Raw genomic sequence first — 25,963 nt, forward strand, 5'->3', positions numbered from 1 at the left:
TAGCAGAGACAGGCACTTCCCAGTAGCCTGGACTTTGTTGCCCTGTCTCTGTAAGGGTATGTCTACACTAGAGCGAGGAGTGTGATTCCCAGCTTATGTTAAATGTACTTGTGCTACCTCTCCTCAAGCTAGTGGTAGTGGAGCCGAAGCAGCATGGGTAGAGGCAGGGATGAGCCACGCCAAGTACCTACCCACCGGTGTCGGGTGTGTTTGTACTCGGCCCGGCTCAGCTGCGTCTCTGTTGCTGCTAGCCATGCTACTGCAGCTACGCTGCTATTTCTACTCATGCTAGCTAGAGGAGGCTAAGACAAGCATGTGGACACAAGCAGGGAATCACACTCCTAGCTCACAGGGTAGATATAGCCTTCGGCTTTGTGAATCTCAGTGATTTTCCAGATGTTGAAAGTTAGGCGCTGAGATGCTCTGTGTCACAGCACCTAACTCCTTTTGCTCATCCAGGCCCACATCTGTTTCTATTCCCCCACTGGATGAGCACAATCAGGCTTCCAGTTCAATTACTATTACAAAGCTTGAAGTGTGCTCAGTGAATACTCTGCAATATTCACTTAAAATTAGATGCATCAGCAAACATTCCTGGCCGTAAACGTATTCTAAACAGTAGAATAATTATGGAAATCAAACACAAAAGGGTTGTTGCGATACATGAATTCATTAAAACAATTCCAATGCAAGTGAAGGAAAGTTCTGCTCTCCTTTCATGCTGAGGCATCAACGCTGCAGGATGTTGGCTCTTACAACAGAAATCAAAAGGTGTGGAAAGGGATTGCAAAGCATCACTCTGAGCCGGGTGTTCACTTAACTGGGGACCAAAGCCAAGAGAAAATAAAGGGCCAGAAAGTGGCTCACTGGAAGGCAAGGTCAATAATAAAGGTGCAAAAGGGCATCAATGAGGTGTCTAGCCTACGAGGAGATAGCGTTATGAAGGACTGCCTTCATAGCCCTTCATGGAATAGCTAGGGGTTTGCTGGTTGTTGCTGTTTGATTTTGGCTTCATGTAGGCTTTTGGGGCTAAGCAGAAAACCATATTAAATTTTGAAATAACTGCCTTCTACCATATCACGCTCAGAATCAATATTCATATTTGGATAAAAATACTGTGCTCAGAACCTGAAACGAATGCCAGTATTGATGATTTCTGAGGTTGCAGAAAGGAAAAATCCACACAAGAAATCAGTGGGATTTTTTTTGTCTCTGGGCCAGGTCACTGTTTTGTTTTATATTTTTCCTCCCAAAAATATATAGATGTTCTCACCAAGAAAACTGCATCCCATTTTGCCCCAAATGTGGGCTCCATGCAGAATTATGCTTTCTGTGCCATATTGTCTTAGGCTAAATCTTGCCATTATAGGCCCTGATCTTGCAAACACCGACATACGTGCTAAACTTTTCTGCCATGCGTAGCCCCATTGCTTTCAATGGGACTGTTCATAGCAGTAAAGTTAAGCAGGTCTTTGCAGGATCAGGGCCATAATTATCAACTTTTCAGATTCATACTGAGAACAGCTTGTGTAGGCAGCTCAAAACATAACCTTCCCAATTGATTTTATTGTACAATTTTCAATGTATAAACATTTTGGCCACATATCAAGACAGTGGTACAAGAATGACTGAGAAACTGCCCCTCCCTGGAGTATGCAAAAGAAGAGCTCATCCAAATCATAAGAAGTTCCCACTGCTGCTTTGAATTCTGCTTCTGCTGTCAATCTTGGAGTTGCTGCTGGCCCTTCCATCCCTCAACTGCTACTCTTCAGAAAGGTGGCATTGACTCATTTGTGCCCCAGAAAAAATGCAGAAACTATCAGGCAGAAGATACATAACTGCTGCAACAGGTCACCTTACAACTTCCTGCAGAAACCTGAGTGAACATAGAATCCCTGCCAAAGAGACACAGGTGTCTCTTCCAGCCACTGATTTGGCTGCTACAAGAAACCCGTGGAATAACTCCCCGCATAAAATGGAGAAAAGCTGTTTAAAAGCAAAGCCACCCCACCCCACCGTGGTCTCTAGGAAGCTGCAGAAAGATCACAACAATGCTTGAACTTCAGTTAAGAGAAAAGCTTACTGGGAGGACAATGCCACACAAGGTGAGGAAACAGAAATAGAAGCATTTATAGGTCACTAAAGAGACTTATTAATAACAATGTGTGGGGAAATGTTAACAGCTCATATATATAATGAGCACAATGTATTTGGATTTTTAAAACCATAAAAGGATAACAAAAACCATAACCTCTCTCATACTCAAGGCTTTTTACATATTCCTCTCACGAGCTACCTGTCACAGATCATCCCTGATTGCTGGTATAGGCTATGCCAGCAGTTCTCAACTGGGGGTCTACGCCTTGCTGTGGGTCTGAAGCTGGGAGCTGTGGGGTTGAAGCCCTGAGGCCAGGCTTCCCCACCCACCCACATCCTGAGCTACCGCCCTGCCCATGCACACCCTCTTGATTCCCCCTTCCTGCACCCAGCGCTACCCCCCTCCCTGCACACTGACCGTTTTTCAAACTTTTTGAGTGAAGTCCCCACTTTGACTTTTATATTTTTTTGTTTGCCCCCTCCCCCAACCCTGACACATAGGTGGGCTGCTGAGCTGAGTCAGGAGGTGGAGGTGGCGCTCCCCCTCTGAGCCCCACTATGCAGAGCTGGCCTGAGCCGAGCTGGCCCTTGCCCCCGCAAAATAGGAGTCAGACTAGACCTATGGCCTATGTCCCCGCCCGGCCCAAAGCCCCGAGTTTTCCCCTCTGCCCCCGCTGGGCTCTGGAGTTATTATCGCATGTTGAGGGGGCTTCAGAAAGAAAAAGGTTGAGAACTTCTGGGCTATGCCACACACGGCCATTTCTGCTTGATCCAGAGCAAGCATCACAAACGAGCCTTGCTACCAGCTTGCTATTTTGGTGTGAACAAGTGTGAATCTGAGAGACTTGCAGACCATCTCCACCTTCCCATCATGCCTCAGATGGGTTCTCCTTTCACGTGTCTCCTGAAGTTCCATACACGAATACACATTGGCTAATTAAAAACATGCTTATTATTTAAAACCCTGCCATTTACTATACACTAGCGTAAAACATTAAATGTTTTAGGGAGCAGTGAATATTCTTTTCCATGGGGGTATTTGTCTAAGCTTCTTTTATATCTTCCTCATGTTCGCCTTCCTTATTGCCCTGCAATGGTGGACTCAACACCACAGACCCAGTGTGGTCCAGTGTCCCACTGAACTGCTGCTCAGGAATCCTTGGTTCCATTTTTGGCTCTGCCACAGACAAGTTGGGCAGGTCACTTCATTCTGTGCCTCTGTTTCCCCTTCCATCTCTTGTGTGGCTGATCTACTTAAACTGAAAACCCTTCAGAGCAAGGATTATCCATGTGTTTGTATAGCACCTAGCACAATGGAGTCCCAGCTTCATTTGGAGCCTCTAGTCACTAATGCGGTGGTCCCTAAACTTTTTACCTTGTGCCCTCCTTACCCCTGTCACGCCCCCTCAGGTCAGGGTTGGGACCACAGTTCCAGGATGGGGAGATGTGGACAGAGGTAATGGGGCTGAGGCTGGGGCCACATCTGGGGGCCAGGCTGGGTGGAGAGCCAGCAGCTAGGGTCAGGAGTGGAACAGGGTGCCACTCCCTCCCTGCCCCCGTGTTGGGGCTAGCCACGGCCCCCTGAATATTCCTCTGCATTCCCCTAAGGGGGTGCGCCCTACAGTTTGGGGACCTCTGCACTAATGTAATAGAAATGATAACATGTAAAACTTCCTTCGTGCAGAGAAGGGATGGATTTTGTGCCCTCCAGAACCTGTCCGTGCTATTCCTGAAATGACTGAAAGGGATGCTGCAAAGACACAGGGTTTAATTTCCCACTGCCTTCATCTTAGTGTAGTCCTTTTTATAGCGAGGCCAAAAGGGAGTGTAGATCATAAAGGTAACATCTGACTCCCACTTTGCGCTCATTCTTGCACAGGCATAAATGACTAAATAAAATGCATGGTAGTGAGGGATCGGTCATTAGATTCTGCTTCTCCACGTTCTTCAGGGATAAGCCTGCTGCCTTTACAGTGCTCCCTGTCCCTGCCTGCTGAGAAGCAAAGGGCCAAGTGTGACTCCTGAGCTGTTGTAGTTCTAAACCACCAGCTCAAACCAATCGGTTCTAATTTTATTGGGGATTAGATCTATTCATTTAAATTACATTTCAGCCAACCTCGGCTTGCAAACTTGGAGAGCCCTTTCCATTTGTATGCAGATTAGTGGTTTCCAGTGGTGGTTATGAAACTTGGGAGAACTGTGATGGCATTTATTTCTTTGGTGTTGCTATTTTTGATCTTAAAAGGGTGAGATTTTCAATTTTTTTACCCCCCCCAAAAGATTTCCAGAAGTCCTCAGCCTTCTTTGCCATATCTCCTCCACGCCTTTGAATGCTGCTGCCTCCTTGCTTGTGTGTGTATGCCCTCTGCAAAAATTTTTTGTACGTATTTATATCTCGGTGGCTGTGTTGCCAAGGAGCTCTGAAAGAAAGCAGAGCTGAGATAACTTCTAATCCACCTTTCTGTGATAATGTGGCGCAAGTGAAAAAAGCCAGGGGTCTCTCTCTCTACTCTAGCTATGCCCTAGATGTGGTAAACGGGGGGCCTGGAACAGACGCTACAGGCACATGAGAGAGTTAAGTTCCAAGGCCTGCACTTGGTGGGGGAGGGGAATAAATACCTGGGCAGTTGGAGGCCTTTGTTAGGAAAATTTAGGAATTCAATGAACACCGGCTGTCAGGCATGAGCCAGTGGGTTGAGTGCGCCAGTGCCAGTCACTGAACAAACGTGACTGTCATCCCACAGCAAGGCTTCTGACAGAGTCCTGGAGTTAGATGTGTTAGCGCACACACTTCACTCTGTCAGATGGGATTGTCCGTGTCACAGTGACCCTCATGCTGGGCAAGCTATTATTGGCTCTCCGGAGAAGTTCTCACTGCTATGCAAAACACAGTGGATAAAAACAGGAAGTAGTTCTGGGCAAAGAGTGGGCATGGGAAAGTCGAGAAGAGGGGCTTCTTAGCATTACTGATGTGGATGGCTAGCCCCTATTCTTCATGGCTATGAGTCTCTTGGCCTCCTCCATGTTCTTTATTTGTACATAATATAATAGCACCCCTGGTAGCTGGAACTCACCATGCTATTCTGCTGAGTCTGTCCCAGTCTGACACATAGAGATGGCTTGACGGAGAATCTTTGGAAGAGAACTAATTCCTTCTTTGAGAAGGATTTCAGTTCAGTGTTTTACTCTTTTTCATACTTGGGTTTCATTGCTAATGGGCCAGACTCACCTGTGTAATTGTGTTGTTTCAAAGAGGTTCACGCTAGGGATAAATGTGGCCTATCATACATATTTTCTCAGTTTGGGCAGCTTTTTTGCCAATTGATTTTTTTGTGCGCGCCACTAGTGACTTTGGGACCTGCAGCATTTACTGCATGGGAAGTGTTTTGAAAAGATTGATTTGTCATGTGTCTATGGAAGGCTGGGATCAGCTCAAATCTGATAGGAAGTTGCTGCCATCTGACTGCTCTTTACTGGCTATCATGAGATTATTTGTTGTCCAGTGTAGAACTTCTGATGGGCAGGTGTCTGTGTAAAAAGTAAAGCACTAACTATTGGGAGCCTTGTTGCTTGTCTCAGCAAAGAGGTAAAGTACCAATTGATCTTAGGAGACCAAGCTCCTGTCTCACCCTTAATGTTGATACCTTCAGAACTGGGTTGAGGTATCTTTGCAGGGTATTATGTGGCACCCATAGGTACTAGAACCATGAGTGCTATACCCCCTGGCTTGAAGTGGTTTCCATCATATTCAGGACAGTTTTTGGTTTAGTGGCTCTCCGCACCCCCACTAGAAAAAATTGTTTCAGCACCCCTGGTGGCACCTGTTGTTGTACAGTATTTGTTCTATACACAGACAGAGGATTTTTGTTCCCCTAAAACACTTTTTTGACATTTATGGGCAAGAGATTTTATTTAATCAGGGCCCTCTGCTACTGTTTACACAGTTTTTTACCTGAGGGGTGGCTTAGACCTGGGTCAGGAGTGAAAAGGAGGGAGTGAACTTGTACTAGGGACAAGTTGTACATTTTTTTTGTCTATGGATATATATTCTAAAAGACTCATTCCACAAATAAAATACAACAGAATCAGCCTTGGACCTTAATATACCATGTTAAGACACCATGTATATCAAACAAAATGGCATCAGCAAAACAAAAAAAGGCACACGTCTATTGAATCTCAGAACTGGCAACTTTAATTCTGGCATTTCCTAACTTTTCAGAGGCTGATTTTGTAAACTTAATAATGTAACTTTTTTGAGGTTTTTTTTTTCTTTCAGCAAACTGGAAAAAAAACAACAAAAATTTCACCTTGTGGGGTCCTATTGAGCCAACACATAGTTCAACAGCAGGCTTAAGGTCTCTAGATCCATAGAACAGTTCTCTACTACTTGAGCTGGTGGAGTAACTGAAAGTAGTAATAGTAGACTGTTATCCTCAGTGCAGACCTGCCACTAGAGCGGTGTGACACACAATTTGCCAGTGGGTTTCATGGCCCTTTGCTGACAGCAGAGGAGTGTTGAAACTTGGGAATCTTAGGTTCAATCCTAGGTTCTTTAGGGGAGTGTCCTTTAGTGGTTATAGACCCTTCTGTCCCTTTCCGCTCCTATCTCCTCTTCCCTAGCTCCTGCCCCACCCCCGACTCCTGCCCATTGTCCCTTCCACCTCTGTTCTTCTCCTCACTCTCCCCCCAGGCTCATATGCCTCCTCCCAAGTCCCTGCCCCCTGTACTCTCACCCTATGCCTCTTCCCCTCCCTTCCCCCCCCCCCCCCATTCCTCACTCATTTGCATTCCAGTCAGGCTGTTTCTCCTCTCCTTTTGCTTAGGCACCATCAGGGAGCAGTGAGAACACAACAAATGCAGTCTCCCTGCTCTCCATTCCTATGCCTGGCTCCACATTGGCCAGGAAGAGCAATTGCAGGGAATGTGCTACTCAGCCCCAGCAGCCCTGGGCTGGAGATTGCTCAGTTACAATGTGGGGATGGTGCATGAACAGGCCGGTCAGCGTGTAGGAATGGTGAAGGGATGGTGCATGCCTTCAGAGAATTTATCTGCCAAATGAACATGTCTCTACCAAGCATGTGCAAATTTTAGTTTTTCAGATTAGGGCAGATTTTCACAGGGAGGGCAAAATGCACATCCCTGACCCCAGGGAGACTACCTTTGCAAAGTTCAAACCTTTGCTGCAAAGCGTGGAGGTGCTAGCGCTACTCAACAAAATGTCAGAATGATTTTTAACATGGGCAGTGCAACATACTTCCTCCTACTCTTGTTCCCAGAAGTGGCTGAATCATTTTAGCCTGAACTTCCCCCACAACTTCAACCTGAGGAGCCACCCAGTATGGAAAATTTAAGCCCAAATGGAAAATCTGGAAAAGTTACAAGCAATGTAAAGAAGGCCTTATAATGGGATTTGTCAGGCAACCTTATCTCTAGGCAGCTCTGCCCGCACTGTCTATAATAACTCTGTTCCTGCTTGTTTATCCATTCCTATTTTGTAGCCAGGCCTACACTGTGCCTTGGGATGTTACCACTGACTCACTTTTTGTCTGCCATATCTGCTTTTTTGCTCTTCATTTATAACTTGCCTCTTCCACTAAGCTGCCTTGTCACAAGCCTCTCATTTTCAGAAGGTAGGCCCTGCGTCTTCAACACTACAACAGTTTTATATGAAAAGGTTGCTCCCTTCCTGCCTGTGCTTGAGATTATATTGTTGCTTCTCTGCAGCACGTCCGACTTCCACCCTCCTGTGTCACTGTGACTGGTTCTCAGTGCACGACTTGATCCCAATGCATCAGTCCAGCTCTGCCATTCTGTGTCTGCCCTGATGTCAGGGTGATCTCCAGTCTGTACTGCAGCTGCCATTGTCAGTTCTCTTTCCGGTCTTGCAGTCAAGAGTCCCTGCTGCCCGGGGCTTTTGTTAATGCTGCCCATAGCTTTGTCGTCCTCTCCCTGGCTGCTTGTCAATGCCCAGGAAGCAGTAGTGTTATTTTTATGGGGGGACAGTGGTGGATAGAGAAACTTGGAGAACATTACATGGCATCTGGGCTAGCTCCTACGGTAATCAATGGATCACCATTCTGTAATAGGGACCTACAGATTGCTGCATGGTACAAACTTGGGGCACACTTTTCAAAAGTTCAGCTTCTGAAAAATTAGACCCCCTTTAAGGTATCTCAAGTTGAGCACCCAGAATCACCAGTCACTCTTAAAAATCTTGCCTGCTGCTGGCTGACCCAGCATAGGGCCCTGTACTGTCCTAAGTTACACTAGTGTAAATCAGGAGTATATCTGTTGAAGTGAATGGAGTTATATCAGTGTAAAACTTCTGAGAGATCAGACTCAGGCCCATAATTCTCATTTTACCTCTGTTTTTACTGTTTTCTCAAATCTGATTACTTACCTTGTGAATAATGAGCTACGTGGCTACAAATACCATCTCAATATAAATCAGAATCCACATATGTCCTTCCCTAGTTGTTGAGAATTTCTGTACTAGACAGGTTATGCTGTGCTTGTTGAGAAGGATGCTGCATCCCCAGAGGACGTCTCTTACTTATCATATATTTATCCCAAACTCTGTTGTAATATTATGAGCAATAATAAATAATTAAAGAGCAGTCATCTGGGGAAGCCCTAATCCTGTTGGAAGTGCAGGGTAACCCTTCTACAACAATAGACCTGGGAGGCTGCCTCTGGCTTCTGTATTCCTTTACCTTCTGTGTTTGTTACCCTGTCTTTAAATACCTGAGGTAAGAAAATAATCTGTACAGTTGATGATTTAGTTAATCTTTATTGAAGAGTTAGTACCTAAAGAGAAGCATTCTGATGTATCGGTACTGTGCTTATTAACTTCATAATACTGGAAATATTTTATATCCATGAAGGAGAGCTTTTTAAATAATGGGACTTTCTCTTTGGTCAAATGAAAATGAAGTCCAAATAGGAGGCAAACCTCTCTTCCCACCTCCCCAAACTCTTCTCAAAACATTCCCTCAAATATTGAGCCTTCTCTTATTCTTTTTAAAAAAATCTATAAGACAAAATAGCACCCCATACTTGGGACCATTACTACAGAATGCTAGAACTGGATGCTAGACATTTAAAATACATTTAAAAATAAAATCTCTTGGGAGTTTGTCTGTTTGACATCTGCCTGATAGCTGGATACATTCCTACTTTTACAGCCCATACACAGAGAGAGTGACACTCTGCAAACAAAACATTGTCACCTGAACAATTCACTCAGCAGCTCGCTTTGCTGTCCATCAGAGGGGACTCATCTCTTTCTCTTTTTTTAATCCCCCCCATCCCCAAGCCTTTGTTGACGTTGACATCTCATCCTTTGGCCATCATTCATCCTAGCCACTGCAAACTTTGGAGAAAATAAAAACCCTGCTCCCCTAATCAGATTAGAGGGCCTGCAAATTGAATTCAGCCCCTCTCAGTGTCCCCTTAGCTGGCTGTCATTAGGAGCAAAGGCTGGCCCTTGGCAGAGGCCCAAACACCAGCTAACTGAATTTGAGATGCTGGAGTCTTGACAGGCCAAGAGAGGTAATTGAAGAGCCATGGGGATCTTGCAGAATTTCAGGCCACGAGGATTACACTGGGGGATCCTCAGGGCCCATCTGTAGTGGGGATGGGGCTCTAAAAAGCCACTGTCTGGGCCTTTATCTTTGCTAAAAAGATCAACACAAATGGATGGAACGAGGTAACTTTTTTTAGCCAAACAAACCAGGTTTTCGGAATTCTCTATTATTTTTCCCTCTTGAGCCCCACTCTGAAGGTGGTAGTTTGTTTTGTTTTTGTAGTACAGGAGTGTCCAAAGACATCCGGTCACTGTATAAACACACAGTAACAGCAAATGTAGCATGATTCAGAAATAACTTCATAGAATATATTAGTATAAACAGAAAATAAACCTACACAGTCAATGTGGGGCTTATTTTCACTTTTTTTAAAAAAAAAAACCTGTGGAGTTGTATTAGCTCTCTCTCATCTTTTGTATAATTTAGCCAAAAATAAGATATTGGATGAAATGTAATGGCCTGTGATACACAGGAGGTCAGACTAGATTATATAATAGTCCCCATCTGTCCTTAAACTCTATGAATTTAAGATTCTAGATTCAGGGCCTGACTTTAGTTACATTTTTGCATTTAATTTAATTTTTATTAAAATTTACCTACTTTTTTGTTTGTTTGTTTGTTTTTTAAATGACTGTTTTCTTTTTCTTTAGACAGGTTAAAATTGCTGTGTTCATCTCAGTAAAACTGTTTGGTCTACCCTCCAAAACAAAGCAATTTTTATTGAACCAAGACTAAAAAATATCAAAGGTACATTTTGACATTCGTTTATAATTTAGTGCACTTTCTAAAGCTCTTTAACTTCTACTGCAGATGCTCTTTCTTAGTCATGGGGCATTGGACACTTTGACAAAGTGTCTGTGAACGCTAGATTGATCTCAAAAGAATAAACTTGAAGCTAATCAGAAACCTGTCAATCTTTATTTAGTTGGAAGAGCTATAGTATATAGAGAAAAAAACATAAATTATAAAACACTGTAAACATCTGTTAAATTTCTGAAAAGAACACGTTCTAGGTAGATGAATGTGGTTCAGAACTGATTTGTGTTTGTTGCCTTGTCTACGCACACAAGTTATACCTCTTTAACTACACAACTACAGATAAAGAGGTACAACTCCCATAGCGTGTACGCAGTTATATGGGTATAAGCTTATTTATACTAGTAAATCTTATTCCTGTATGTGAAGGGGAATAAGATACACCCGTACAAATCACCTCTATGCCAATAGAATTGCATCCACACCAGGGGTTGTACCACTCTAAGTGTATTGGTACATTTATCACACACCTAACTGTCTTTATACTGGTATAACTATTTCAATGTGTAGACCAGACCTGTTTATACATAGCACTAAAACAGAGCTTCAGTGCCAACAATCACAACTTTCTTTAAATTCTTCCAAGACTAAAGTTTTTTCAGAGAGCACCATGCTTTTAAAACTTTGGGATTTATGCTATTGTGAGACATCATGTTTTGCACACCAGTCACATAATATGCAAACCAGGCAGTTTCAAATGAGCTAATGGTACATGTTTACATGTCTCATCATGAAGAATTCTTCTCAGCTGCCTCAGCCCTCTAATGTATCATTTCATCATACGGTTTAGTAGAACACAGCACACACTTGGGGCCATATCTTCAGCTTGTATAAACCGACATAGCTCCATTGCGTTCACGGGAGCTATGTTGATTTACAACAGCTGAGGAACTTGCCCTATATGTTTATGCACAGTACTATAGGTGGGGCTGGTACTGCAGCCTACTGTTAATTTTGCCCAAGACTTTTCATTTATAAAACCCTATTTTCAGTTGCTCATAACTTTGCCAAACTTTAACCAGTTAAGCTGCAATTTTCCGCGCTGCGGGGGGGGGGGTCTATCTCAGGCTGAATGTTTTAAAAAAATTCAGCCAAAATGGTTCACCTGTTTTTGAGAACAAATCTAGGGGAAAAAGGAGTTTTGTCCATATGAAAAAAACTCTGGCAACTTTCTTTGGAAACTTTAGCATCCCCATGCTTTGGAGCAGGGACATGAAATTTGGGAGGGATGTTCCTTTTGCCATCCTGGTGAAAACGCAACAAAGTTTGGCCAATTATAAATCTTTGAAAAATTGCAGTTTGCACATGCTCAGTAGGGACTTGTTATATTTTAGAAGCTAAATTCTCCAAAGCTTCTATCCACAGTGTCCATACTCTAGCCTGGATCTGAACAGAACTTTCCCTATAATTGCAGCCCTGGGATACTGTGGACTGTGTTGGGTCTGGGCACCTGAACTGAGAGCAAGGAGACTACTTCTGTACTCTTAATGACCCTATTAGGCCCAGGCAGCTTGGTAGAAAAAACTTCCTCTTTCAAATGAAAAGGGGACAAGAGCCAGATTTGTTGGGGTGGATTAGATTGGGGGGGAAGGGAATGGGGGGCAGAAACTGGGACTGGAGGTGGAAGAATAGGACTGAGAGTTGCAGGAGGAGGCAGAGGCTGAGACTGTCTAGGCAAGAAGACTAGGACTTAGAACGAGCGAGGTGATTTGTTGTTATAGATCACTTTTATGTATAGTTTTTTATCCAGATGGATCTTAAAGCACTTTTCTTACTAATAGTGTATGGAATGGAATGCATTCATCACAGGAATGTAGCAACTTTGGAGTGGGAGACAGCAGTTGTTTAACAGTAAACAGCATACACACCAGTTTAGAACAAAGAATGCCATATACAGTTGAAACAGCGGGCAGGAATTAGGTTTAAAATTTGTGCTGTGTGTTTATGCTTCACTGCATATGAACAAAGTAAATAAAAACATAAAATACATTGCAACCTTAAAGCAAGAGTAACATTACTTAGAATCTGGAACAATACACAAGAACCAAAAAACAGAGAGAGAGAAATCCAGCTGCTCTGTAGAACAGAGAGGCACTCACCCCACCTTACTCTAGACTGGCTGCCTGCAAATTGACTCCTGCTGCTAAGCCCACATTGTACAGTTGCCTACAGAGTCTCCTGAAACCAGGACCAGAAAAAAAACCATGAAATTTAAAGTGACAGCATATAATTTTAAAAGGGTTTTCAATACACCACACTGTTCACATACATGGTTAGGAAAAAGAGGGATCTCTATGGGGTATTCATGTCACACAAGAAACTAAGATGACAAAGGCCTCAAGCAAAGCCCAAACTCTCCTCTAGGAAGAAAAATATCCATGTTTTAACTACATATGGAAATTGCACACCTTGTAATCTTATGAGCTGTATTATAGCATTACACAAAATGCTTACTTTAACACTGCAAATAACACCTTTCCATTTAACCTGTGTACAAGAATTCTTCCCCAAATAATTGTATATGATAACACACCAAAATTTACCAGTGTCCCTGAAAATACCCCTTAACACAGATTTTTTAATCTTTATGTATTATCTTTAAAATTCATTCTTAAACCCAAGTGAGCAGCTGCGTATTTCCAATATTTTGAATATGGCAATTGTGGTTACTGTTACAATGACTTAGTCAGATGATGACAAATTGTAGGCCACACGCCCTTTCTTCTTTTAAGCAAAATGTTAATCGTTGGTGAAACTTGGAAAGCTAGTGGAGTTGTCAATAGTGCCCAATTGGAGACAGGTTATGTAATCCACAGCACATATGTTTCACGGTATGTTATGGAGGAAAAGGCAACAAATCACCTTTTAAAAATCCTGGAATGTTATTCAGTGCTTATGTACAATGTAACTAGAATGGAAACATATTGGATATTTTCTTTCTTGCCTCCTGCCCGCCCCCCCTTTTTTTTTAAACTAAGTAGCCTGTCTCCAGTTGGGCACTATTGACATCTCCGCAAACTGTCTAGGTTACACTAGCACAATGTCTATGGCTTTTCAGGATGTATTGCTATTAGAAGTGTTGCTCTTCTTCATTCTCCATCGTTGGATGGCTTGTTACCAAAATCCTATTTTTTAAAAAAATTATTTCCTTTTTAAGCCCTCATCCACCTTGCCCATAACTCTGATCATGTTATGTCTCCTGTCCCCTTTTCACTCACACCCCTCCCTGAGCTTCTTTGCTTGATCTGCATCCTGGTCAAGGTTCCCCACAACACGGCTCCACCCGATGACTCTGTCCTTGTCTCTCTCCACAGTCTGCCTTTACTCTGGACTCTGTCACTATCTCCAGTCTCACAGGATCCTTTGTCTCAATCTTCCACTTGCATCTCTATGGCTTTTCCTGTGCAACTCTCTGTCTGGAATGCTCTCCTTGATCCATTCCTCCTTGCTCTTCTCCTTCAAGTCACTCGTGTGCTAGACTAATTCTTGCAAGTCTTCCAGCCATTAGGCATCCACCCTTCCACTCCAGCATACAGAGGTGAAGTTGTTACATATTAAAATAACAAGGGACTCCCATGATCAGTGCATCACCAAAACTACTGAAATTACATTAATTTTGCTACATCTCCTTCCTGTACAGGCTTTGGCAGGTACAAAACTTTTCAACTCATTTTCATAGATTCGTAGATACTAAGGTCAGAAGCGACTATTATGATCATCTAGTCTGACCTCCTGCACAAAGCAGGCCACAGAATTTCACCCACCCACTCCTGCGAAAAACCTCTCACCTATGTCTGAGCTATTGAAGTCCTCAAATCATGGTTTAAAGACTTCAAGGAGCAGAGAATCCTCCAGCAAATGACCCGTGCGCCATGCTACAGAGGAAGGCGAAAAACCTCCAGGGCCTCTTCCAATCTGCCCTGGAGGAAAATTCCTTCCCGACCCCAAATATGGCGATCAGCTAAACCCTGAGCATATGGGCAAGATTCACCAGCCAGATACTACAGAAAATTCTTTCCTGAGTAACTCAGATCCCACCCCATCTAACATCCCATCACAGGCCATTAGGCCTATTTACCATGAATATTTAATTACCAAAAGCATGTTATCCCATCATACCATCTCCTCCATAAACTTATCGAGTTTAATCTTAAAGCCAGATAGATCTTTTGCCTCCACTGCTTCCCTTGGAAGGCTATTCCAAAACTTCACTCCTCTGATGGTTAGAAACCTTCGTCTAATTTCAAGTCTAAACTTCCTGGTGGCCAGTTTATATCCATTTGTTCTTGTGCCCACATTGGTACTGAGCTTAAATAATTCCTCTCCCTCTCCGGTATTTATCCCTCTGATATATTTATAGAGAGCAATCATATCTCCCCTCAACCTTCTTTTAGTTAGGCTAAACAAGCCAAGCTCCTTGAGTCTCCTTTCATAAGACAAGTTTTCCATTCCTCGGATCATCCTAGTAGCCCTTCTCTGTACCTGTTCCAGTTTGAATTCATCCTTCTTAAACATGGGAGACCAGAACTGCACACAGTATTCCAGGTGAGGTCTCACCAGTGCCTTGTATAACGGTACTAAAACCTCCTTATCCCTACTGGAAATACCTCTCCTGATGCATCCCAAGACCGCATTAGCTTTTTTTCACAGCCATATCACATTGGCAGCTCATAGTCATCCTATGATCAACCAATACTCCAAGGTCCTTCTCCTCCTCCATTACTTCTGATTGATGCCTCCCCAGCTTATAACTAAAATTCTTGTTATTAATCCCTAAATGCATGACCTTACACTGCTCACTATTAAATTTCATCCTATTACTATTACTCCAGTTTACAAGGTCATCCAGATCCTCCTGTAGGATATCCCTGTCCTTCTCTAAATTGGCAATACCTCCCAGCTTTGTATCATCTGCAAACTTTATTAGCACACTCCCACTTTTTGTGCTGAGGTCAGTAATAAAAAGATTAAATAAGATTGGTCCCAAAACCGATGCTTGAGGAACTCCACTGGTAACCTCCCTCCAGCCTGACAGTTCACCTTTCAGTAGGACCTGTTGTAGTCTCCCCTTTAACCAATTCCTTATCCATCTTTCAGTTTTCATATTGATTCCCATCTTTTCCAATTTAACTAATAATTCCCCATGTGGCACGGTATCAAACGCCTTACTGAAATCTAGGTAAATTAGATCCACTGCATTTCCTTTGTCTAAAAAATCTTTTACTTTCTCAAAGAAGGAGATCAGGTTTGTTTGGCACGATCTACCTTTTGTAAAACCATGTTGTATTTTGTCCCATTTACCATTGACTTCAATGTCCTTAACTACCTTCTCCTTCAAAATCTTTTCCAAGACCTTGCATGCTACAGATGTCAAACTAACAGGCCTGTAGTTACCTGGATCACTTTTTTTCCCTTTCTTAAAAATAGGAACTATGTTAGCAATTCTCCAATCATACGGTACACCCCTGAGTTTACAGATTCATTAAAAATTCTTGCTAATGGGCTTGCAATTTCAGGTGCCAATTCTTTTAATATTCTTGGATGAAGATTATCTGGGCCCCCCGATTTAGTCCCATTAAGCTGTTTGAGTGTCGCTTCTACCTCAGATATGGTGATGTCTGCCTCCATATCCTCATTCCCATTTGTCATGCTACCATTATCCCTTTAAGATCCTCTTTAGCCTTATTAAAGACTGAGGCAAAGTATTTGTTTAGATATTGGGCCATGCCTAGATTATCCTTGACCTCCACTCCATCCTCAGTGTTTAGCGGTTCCACTTCTTCTTCTTTCTTTTATTCTATTAGGGGCAAAATGTGCCCCTTTTCAGCGTGCACAGAGGGCTCTGCCAGCAAAGGAACTGAATGTGATTCCACTGCCTTGGAGAGGGTCAGGTTTGAGGAACCCATGAAAGAAGTGCATGCCACAGTGCCATCTCCAGAGGGGCACCATTCCATTGGGACTGGGACTTGTGGATCACCTCCTATACCGACCCACCAAATATTGTCTGCAGCCGCAGCACAAGTACCGTGGAGGGCACTCTGGCTCTAACATTGGAGTGATGGTTGTGAAACATCTTCACTGCCATTCTGAGGCCTAGAGGGAATTATTCCTTCTCCCCCATCCTTCAGGAACTTTGTGACCTGCAGCCCAGCTGTTGGGGTTCTACTGTGAAGATAGAATTCAGTATTGTGGCCTCAGTCATTTAGGAGGTCTAACAATTCTAATTTTTCTTTAAAAATGTTACTTTTCCTCTTTAAGGTAAGGTTCTGCTCTGAAAAGAGCTTTTTACTGAGGGGTTGAACTGATGGGATTGCTACAGCTATGGAAGTGGGGGAAGATATGGACTTCCTTTCCATGGTTCAGGATGCACTGAGTTATGGCCAAAGATTGCCTCTTCTTCCTCCCACACTAGTGTAGTTTGCCTCTTTTGAAACGTAGCTAATATCCTACCCTGTTAAGCTCTATCTCTAATAAGAAACCTCTCTGGTGTGGCCTGTGTATGCTTGCTGTACAGCAGAGTGCGAGGCCTCACTTTGTTTAATGGTTTAATTACAATGTCAGTATGGATTCATTAGCATGACAGCTGTCACTGTAAATGGGCAAGCAGGGAGGCTTTCAGAGCCCCAGGGGTCAGGATAATTGATGTAGTGAACAGAATACTGTATTTACTAAACAATGGGCTGGGTCTCTATTTTGACCTGGGAAGGGCAATCAGTGTAAGAAGGGAATCGATAGCAGCTGAATTTTCATCAGGGATCAGATTGATTCAGCCACATTAACCTCCTCACGCAAATTATGTTCTGCTGGAGCTTGGATGATGATAGCAGGCTCCAAAGGAGGTTTACAGACTCTTACAGATTCGTGATGGTGTTTTGTTTTTGTTTAATACCTAGCATATTCTGAGATCCAGATCAGCAGCGTTGGCAAATCAAAGAAAGAGAGAATCTACCTCAACTGTATTCAGATGTTCTTTATATTTGTTTCTCCTTCACTTCTCCAGTCTCTTACTCTTCATGATGTAACACCACAGAATAGTTTTCCTCTTCTACTTCTCTTCATAAAATGGGCTAGTGGAATAGTAGTTGGAGAGGAGTTAACAGTATTGACATTTCTTCTTGAACGGAGTTCTCTTCCATGAAGTTTTAATGCATCACCTTTGCCACCCACAATCTGCTGCCTTATGTAGTGACTAGTTGAGGTTTTATGTTGTCCAGTGTGGGCTTCCCAATGATACTATTGCTGTAATTCCATGGGCCCCCTCTGTGGAGCCAGCCTATCTTAAAGCTTCTGTTGGCAGACTTGCCATTCAGATAATCTAGCCCAGGTTTACAATTGTTCCTTGTATTTCTTCTTTTTCTCATCTGCCTATCTTTGAAGCATGGGAATTTTGCAAAGTTATTTTGTAGGTGATCCTAAAAACAGAGGCCAACCAAATAAGGCCCTGTTAGACCAATATGTAAGAGTTAGTACTGGTTGAAATATTTCAACAACAACAAAAATGTTGTTCTGATTAAGTCAAATGTTTCGCCAAAATGTATCAATTCAAAATTTTTCATTTTTTTAAAATTAGAATTGAAAATGAAAAATTTGGGGGTATTACTTTTTGAAATTGTGTTTTCTTTTTGGTACAGAAAAAACAGTTTCTCCAATTTTCCTTTTTTTTCACTGGAAAAAGGGGAAAAGTAAAGAAGTGAGGGTTTCCCCCACTATTTTCTTATTTTTAAAAATTACCCCCCCACACACACACACCCTTTTCCCAGTCAAACAAAGTGGGGGGGAGGAAAGCTTTTATTAAAAAATGTGCCTTGCATGGTACCAAGTATCAGAGTGTTAGTCTGTATCCACAAAAACTACAAAGAGTCTGGCAGCACCTTAAAGACTAACAGATGTATTTGGGCATAAGCTTTCGTGGGTAAAAAACCCACTACTTCAGATGCCCAAATAAATCTGTTACTCTTTAAGGTGCCACTGGACTCCTCATTGATTTTATTAAAAAATGGATTGTGAATGTCTGAGGTTTTTCCCCACCAATATGAAATGATTTTTTTTGAAACTTTAAAAACATTTTGTTGAAAAATTTTGAATATATTTACTATATATACTTTATACTCCACTCTCCCTCAATGCTAGTAGACATACAGTGCACCATATTTATCCTGCAAAGAGGGAATCCCACACCGTTCCTGTGGATAAGCAAGCCCCATCTTATCATTTATAACTTGTACTATAGAGGCCTTAGTTGAGATTGGGACCCTTATGGTGCTAGGCACTGTACAAATGCATGGGAGCAAAAAGCTCACTGTCTAAGTAGGGTGGGAGGGGAAATAGAGACACAGAGAAATGAAATGATTTGCCCAAGGTCACAGAGCAGGTCTGTGGCAGTGGCAGGATTAGAACTCAGGACTCATGACTCCCTGTCCACTAGACCACACAGCTTACCATATTGTAAGGGTTTTATACTTACTACCACCAACATAGTATCTACACACTCACCGTATTGTTCTTCCATGACAAACACAGTAAAATGAGTAAATGCTGCACACTGTACATGTCTCACTTATCGAGTTTGGGGCAGATTAGTAGAAATAAATCTTGCATAACTCTCGTGAGCCATAAACATCCTGTTAGGTTCTAAATGGGGAGCCTAATCGCAATCTAAATGTTTTCACTACAAGTGCAAAACCAGAGAGAAAATATTTCACAGCACTGTTAACATGCTGTAGAGGAAACCGGACTGTTACAATATGCAAAGTCCCTGAGAAGGCACAGGAAATTCGCACACCAAGGGTTAATCTAACAGCCAGGGGATCTTCACTCAGTTAAGAGGCAGTGACTTCTATGATAAGTTTGACTTGCATAAAGTCATCGCAAGGGCAGTGTGTGTGTGTGTGTGTGTGTGTGTGTGTGTGTGTGTTTCGCCCAAGACCGTGACCTGCCGGGATTTAGTATTGTACTATAGAAGCTCATGTTTAATTTAAAAAAAAAAAAAGGGAGAAGTATCATCCTATGCCTGGTTTTAAAAAATGTAAATGATTAATATTGGTAATGTGTAGCAAAAGGAGTAGGTGGGGAGGGAAGAGGGCACAATCAGATTGACTCTAGAAGAGGCTTCCGCACACACACACTCATTGTGTCGCCTCTGTTGGTTGCATAAGTGCTTTTAAAATAATGAAATTACTGCCATCAGAAAGAGGAGAGATGTCATATGAGATTTTGGGGGGAGACGGAAGGAAGAAGGGGAGTTCAGTTGTTTGGGTTAAAAATATCTCTTGCAATATTTGCACTGGCCCAGGAAGTCGAATTGCCAAGTCTTTTAATAATTAAAAAGGAAATGCCTGACAAAGTAAGAAAACGTATGCAGAAGCATGTGGGAGTTTTTTGTTTTAAAATAAGCAAATCATCTGGACGTTTCATACTGTGTGGTCTGTCTTAGTTATGGCAAAAGAGTGTGTTACCATTGTTAGTGGGGTAGGAAAGGGAAAGAAAGTGTGTGTGAAATGCATACATATATAATATGCCTGCTTGTGAACTGATCTGAATGCTGCTTCCCAAAGCAAGAGCTCTGTGTGTTTTGCGTTATTGTAAAGGAAGGAGTGGCTTTGCAGCAGTGAAAGTTTGAATTCCCCACCCGATCGGGTCTTGTAATGTTTCTGTGAAAGGCATCAGCATGAAAGATGCAATATTAGCACAGAAGGAGACATGTCATTTCACTCAAGTCGGAGAAGGGAAGAAAGCAGGAGGAGGGGCAATAGAGGGGAGGGAGCCCTCCTGTGAATAATTTTCAATTCAATTAGTGTGCGCTGAACAAGGTAATAAAAAGCATCAGGGACGGGTGCAGATGTTTCAATAACAATTGGCTTCACTAGAATCCTCACTGATATGGAACATAATATAAATAGAAAGCCAGTGTCTGTGCTTGTGACAAATAGGGGGTTTTACTAGTCAACCAAATACCTGCTAGCAGTACACACCAAAGAGTGAAAACAGAGAACCCGCAGGGGAAGCCAGTTGCCAGTGAAGGCCCCTCACTGTGTACAGTGATAACAGTTCTTTGGTGACAACATGAAATCTGGTGAGCTGTGTTGTGCTTTCCCTGGGTCTGCATAGTCCTGTTAGGTGACAGAGATCAGGTAGGTTTTTTTGAGGGCACTGATAATTTCAGGCTCACAACTTCATAAATGTTATGAGCTGCTGTTTGGATGAGAAATATTCAGGATGGGATTTTATAATGTACCTTGACTAACCAGCCCTTTGTTTTCAATAGTAGAATAGGATTATGTATCTAGTATAAATATCTCCCTTAGGATCGAGTGTGTGTTTGCAGCTTTCTATGAATCTATAGTCCAGGGCCTTATTTTAATGACACACTTGTACAAAGTTGGGCTGAACTAATTGTTGGCACAAAAATATTAATAATCAGATCTTCCCTTGATTTTAGCTATTTCTTGGTGTAACATGATGAGTAGTGTGTTGTGTCCCCAGCTAATTCCTAGTCCACACAGAGGATAAGGGTCTATCCCAGCAAATGAAGTTACTCTTTGATAGCTCAAATGCTAGAAGCCTGCAGTTTGGATCTTGTGATCCAGAGTTCTGTGCCACCAATGACCCGTTGGATTAGGGATGTTATAAGAATGAGCACTTTAGCCAAGAAGCATGCCTCAGAGTCTGTCTCTCTACATCAGCCATGTAAACCCCATTATTTCAGCATTTCAATATTAGACTGCGTGTTTCATTGGGAGTGACTGTGCACTGGCAAAAGACGGATTGATGGCTTAATACTGTAGATCTTTTCCCACCTGTAATTTCTATGAAAGCCTGGTTGCTGCAGTAAAATGACCAGTATATAGCTGTGCATGTGAGAAGTATCTGAAGAGATTGGAAAGGTAATGAGGGCAGCATGCTAATCAAAAACAAAGGGAACTGACCTCCTCACTCCTTTCCCTTTAGGGGTGTCTTCACTTCTTCTCCTGTAGCGACCTCACTTACAGGAGTTTTGGAACAGCAGAATTTGCATTTCTTAGGTACTTCGCTGACCGTGCCCCCTTCTTAGAGCTCAACTTTCTGAAGTGCTGCAGGTGTGCATAGGTGCATGTAAGCCCCATGAGAGCTGGTGCCCAATCTCTGCCCAAAATAATTGGGCACCTCCCTCTCTCCTAAGGACCTTCATTATTTCTTAAAAGAGACTTTGGTTTCATTTCCTCCCCTTTCTTCTGCAGAGACACTTTCCTGAAATCCTGAGGACTGTCAAAGAAATGTTAACGTGTCTTCTCTTATAAGTAGACCAGAAGTCTGTACTGGCAGAGTCAGAGCTGATCGCCTATCTTATCTCAGATCATTGGTCTCTAGCTCAGGCTTTCACAATCAGCTACAAGTCCTGCGCTTCTGGAGTCACAGGTTAATGACACACTGTGTTTAATGTGGTACTCTTCAAGGTCTTTGACTATCACCAAAATTAAAGTTAAAACCCTTTCTATGAGAAATGTCACTCAAATCAAAATCCTGGATCCAAACACCTATGAACATGGAGGGGGGAAGAAATCTGGATCTAGCGCTGAACTTTTGAATTTTCAGCTCATCTCTGTATTAAATAACAGACCATGCCTGATGGGAGGAGTCCTAGAATAAAGGAGAATTGTGCTGTGTGGGTGACCCTTGGAAGCTCATACTGTTGTTGATTGGTGGGATGACAATGTTTTGTATTATTTACCTATATAACATGAATATGAACAAAACACCTAAAATAAATAAGGCGCTCGCTTGAGTCATAAATTGCTTCTGGGCTTTCACAGACCAGAGGTTTTGCCTTTTCATAGAGTGTTAGGTTATGGCAGAGATTTTCAGATTTATTCATAATCCAGCCCACACTTTAATACAAAAATTGTCCTGGGGGACCATATGCCAACCCTCCTGCAATCCCATGGATCGTCCCCCTTGTAATAATGATGGGTAGGTAGCAGTTGCATATGATGGAGAATATTTGTTTATGTTTAGGTGTCTGAAGCCAGTTTAGCAGCTGGAAATGAGAAGGAACAAGTACTATATGATCAGTCAGCTGTTCTTGGACCACCACAAGTTTACCATGAGCCAAAAGTGGTCCATGGACCACAGTATGGAAATTTGGGGGTTATGGATTTAAACTTCTCAACCTTGTCTCATCAATTTGCTCTAAACACAAAACTTTGGCTCAAGACTGCTCCAGGCTGGTGTAGCTGAGAGCAGAACTTGGCCCAGTCTATCTATTTGCATCTAACTTGGCATGCAAGATAAATCTGCTTGTTTCTTCAGAAGCAAAGGGGCAAAACTCCAGCTGGTGTAAACTAGAGCAGTTCCATTGACTTGAAGTTGTGATGGTTTACACCAGCTGAGGATCTGGCCCTCCCTACATCTCTTATGATGAGAGAGGCCAATTGCATATTTCCACTTGTTGGCTGTAGACTGTCTTGCTAGGTGATAGATCAAAAATGCACTGTTCTAGAACTTTTGTTACAACTATTGTGGATAACATGATGAACACACATTCAAAGGAGCATATTTGTAGAAAGGATATTGTACCGTCTTTTGGAAGTGAATGCTGCACTCATGCGTACAGGCTGAATGTTTATTAGCAGAACTTCAGCAGTTTGCTTCACATTCTAACAGCCAATGCACTAGTCTAATTTCTAGTAATGCTGGACCAGAGGGTCTCGGGCTACATTATGTTTGCCTTAAATAGACACTATTATAAATATCCTCTTTCTTCAGGGACAAGGGAAGCCATTGGTTGACTCAAACTTGATAGCTAAGTTCAGCTATCAACTTCTACCTTCCGCTACTAGTTTATAAATTCAATGCATTTATAGCATCCAGATTTCAAGTTTCTCTGTCAATAGTATAAAAAATTGTAGTATGATATCTTCTACACAATTAAATGGTTAGATAATTTGGTGAATCAAAGCTGATCTGTTTGCAGGTACAGAATATTATAACAGATAGTCTTTTTTTTTTTTTTAAAGGGCTCTGATATTGTATATGAAACATTCTACTGTTTTGTTTAGTACAGAGGAAAATGTACTTCTCTAATAGATCCATGTTTTTTCAGGTTAATGTTTTTTACATTATTTTAACTTTTGGTACCTAAACACATATTCTCTTCTCTTTTTTACTCACACTTAACTTATTCAGGGATATTATAAATCTTTAAGTCCTGAATCTCTTCCCCACTTCTTCTTTCCTTTTTTTTTTTTAACCCTTTTACCACGCTTTTGGCAGGAGGCATGTTAGCTGAGTGCCTAAGGTGCTGGACTACAATCCTGGAAGTTTTGGGTTTGAGTCTCACTTGATCTCGTGCTGAAAGGCTGCCTCCAGTTCACCCAGTTGCAAAAGGGATACCTGATCCATCAGGTTAGGGAAGTGAAAGGCCGTGAGACAAAATGCTGGTCACATCACTCCCTTGTGTACCATTGGCTATGGAAACTGACAGGTCTTAAACTGTGTCAGCAGAGGCTGGATACATGGGTCTAGCTTGTTTTGAAGCACCTCAACAGTGCTTCTTATGCAATAACCCAAAGGGTTTAATGGTTACTTGTATCATAGAGTTTAAGGCCAGAAGGGACCACCAGCTCATCTCGTCTGAGCTCCTGAATATCACAGACCAGCAGTGCCACCTGCACACTAAATACAACAACCGTACAATTGTATTATGTTTGTTGATCCTATCTACTCTCAATATCTTGTTCAACATTCTTATCTGCCAACCTCTCTCTCCTCCTCTTTTGTCTTCAGTGTGCAGAAAATTTGCTCAAGGCAAAACCTCTGGTCAGTGAAAGTAATGGTACACTTAATCCTTTGTTGATTTTACTCCATATAGAAAAAGCAAGCTCTGGCAGCTTTTACATGTAACCTGGTTTTGTTACTCTAATACTATCAGTTTTGCAGCTTTTTTTTCTTCTTCCTAGGGAGGCACTACTGTGATTTCAATTAAATTCATTTTCTGCTTAATGTCATGTTTATCATTATGAGTTTTCCGTGTCTTGTATAATTTATTGCTTTGTATGTTTGTGCCATTGTGTTATTTATTGCGATTTTTACTGTAATGCTCTCTAACTCACTCAATGTGTGTGCATGAATTAGCGGTGCCATTTTCAAAAGTGCTCGTTGTTGTTCTAACTCTACTCCCACGGAAAAAGGGTTGGCTTAAATCTGCCCCCATTAAAGCCAATGGGAGTTAGACCAACACTGTGCACTTTTGAAAGTCACTCTCTCATATGTGTGTGTGTGTGTGTGTGTGTGTATTTACAGTTACATATTTTATATAAGCTTTTGGGGACTTTGTTCTGTATGTGTGTAGCATGTAGCACAATGGGGTCCGGGACCATGACTGGGGCAGCTAAGTACTCCTGCAATGCAAAAAATCCATAATAATATAACACACACACACACACACACACACACACACACACACACACACACACACACAGTCTTATGCATGAATGATTTTCAAACAAACAAAAAGGCCTATAAATGCATCAAACTTTTGATTTGATGCCTATTTGACAATCTCTAGCATTTGTGCAATATTTTACAGGCATGCTGCTGGTCCATTTCCTGTCTGATTTATGTTTTATTATGGAGAGAGCTAAAACAGCTCAGATAATTCATGAGTGAGGTACTGTTGCTTTATGTTAGTGAAATTAGAAAGTAAGATCTATCAGCATGTAATATGACCATAAAAATAAGCACAGCCACAGCATCCTAAAGCAGAGTAATTGAATCATTGCAAAGATACACTCGAAAACAACCTTCCACTTAGAACTCCTGCAGTATATCAATGGAACTTTTGGTTACTCTGTAGTAGAACAATAGACCAGTCTCCTGAAGTGGTGGGGAGAATGAAAGGAATTGTTTGTGTGTTATAACATACTAGGCAATACGAAATAAATGTGATTTCTTATAAATAAAATATTTGTAGCTTTTGGTCTCAAGATACCCCAAGGTGGATTTAGTCTGAATTTGATTGCCAATATAGCATAAAATATAGCACTGACCATAGAACAGGACACCAGGTGACCGGTACATTAGGTACCTTCTCTGAGATTGAAAACATTATTTTAAACTTATTTGTAATGACAACAGCTACTCTTCTCTGTTAAGTCCAGGAGGAGCCTATATGTGCACAAAGCACAAATGGCTAATTTCTTGGCCTCACTGACGAGCTGGAGTGTGGGACCGTTCGGAGAGCCAGACAGGCCTCAGTCAGACCCAGAGATCAACACTTCAGCCCGGCCTGCGTCATTGCTGATGAAAAGTGCCTGTCACTCAGAAGGCAGATTATCCACACAGAATGACAGCGAGCAGATCTCCCCCTCTCTCACCCACAGCATTGTTCTGGCTGGGTGATCTGGAGAGTACACCAGGCTCAGATCAGGAAATGTAAGATAGGAAGCATAAATGTTTTAATTAAACAAATGGCTCTTTTTTCCTAG

General features: G+C 42.1%; 1 long non-coding RNA gene across 1 annotated transcript; it reads left to right on the forward strand.

Moving 5' to 3' along the window:
- The first annotated feature begins 1,979 nt into the window (after positions 1 to 1,979).
- On the forward strand, positions 1,980 to 25,963 carry LOC122464322. Its single transcript, XR_006288262.1, has 2 exons — positions 1,980 to 2,105; positions 25,632 to 25,963. It is a non-coding gene; the product is annotated as an uncharacterized LOC122464322 (long non-coding RNA).

The sequence above is a fragment of the Chelonia mydas genome, chromosome 2 (genome assembly GCF_015237465.2).
Source record: "Chelonia mydas isolate rCheMyd1 chromosome 2, rCheMyd1.pri.v2, whole genome shotgun sequence".
In the NCBI taxonomy this organism is placed as follows: Eukaryota; Metazoa; Chordata; order Testudines; family Cheloniidae; genus Chelonia; species Chelonia mydas.